We start from the raw sequence: 1160 nt of genomic DNA on the forward strand, positions 1-1160 counted from the left end.
CACACCCAGCCATCAATACTACACACCCCAGCCATCAATACTACACACCCCACACCCAGCCATCTACTACACACCTCAGCCATCAATTCTACACACCCCACACCCAGCCATCAGTACTACACACCCCAGCCATCAATACTACACACCCCAGCCATCAATACTGAACACACCCCAGCCATCAATACTACACACCCAAGCCATCAATACTACACACCTCAGCCATCAATACTACACACCCCAGCCATCAATACTACACACCCCAGCCATCAATACTGAACACACCCCAGCCATCAATACTACACACCCCAGCCATCAATACTACACACCTCAGCCATCAATACTACACACCCCAGCCATCAATACTACACACCCCAGCCATCAATACTGAACACCCCAGTCATCAATACTGAACACACCCCAGCCATCAATACTACACACCCCAGCCATCAATACTACACACCCCAGCCATCAATACTACACACCCCAGCCATCAATACTACACACCCCAACCATCAATACTACACACCCCAGCCATCAATACTACACACCCCAGCCATCAATACTGAACACCCCAGCCATCAATACTACACACCCCAGCCATCAATACTGAACACCCCAGTCATCAATACTGAACACCCCAGCCATCAATACTACACACCCCAACCATCAATACTACACACCCCAGCCATCAATACTACACACCCCAACCATCAATACTACACACCCCAGACATCAATACTACACACGCCAGCTATCAGTACTACACACGCCAGACATCAATACTACACACCCCAGACATCAATACTACACACGCCAGCCATCAATACTACACACGCCAGCCATCAATACTGAACACACCCCAGCCATCAATACTACACACGCCAGCCATCAATACTGCACACGCCAGCCATCAATACTGAACCCAGCCATCAATACTACACACGCCAGCCATCAATTCTACACACGCCAGCCATCAATACTGAACCCAGCCATCAATACTACACACGCCAGCCATCAATACTGCACACGGCAGCCATCAATACTGAACCCAGCCATCAATACTACACACGCCAGCCATCAATACTGAACCCAGCCATCAATGCTACACACCCCAGCCATCAATACTACACACCCCAGACATCAACTCATCAGCATCAAAG

This window comes from Babylonia areolata, chromosome 32, assembly GCF_041734735.1.
Source record: "Babylonia areolata isolate BAREFJ2019XMU chromosome 32, ASM4173473v1, whole genome shotgun sequence".
In the NCBI taxonomy this organism is placed as follows: Eukaryota; Metazoa; Mollusca; class Gastropoda; order Neogastropoda; family Buccinidae; genus Babylonia; species Babylonia areolata.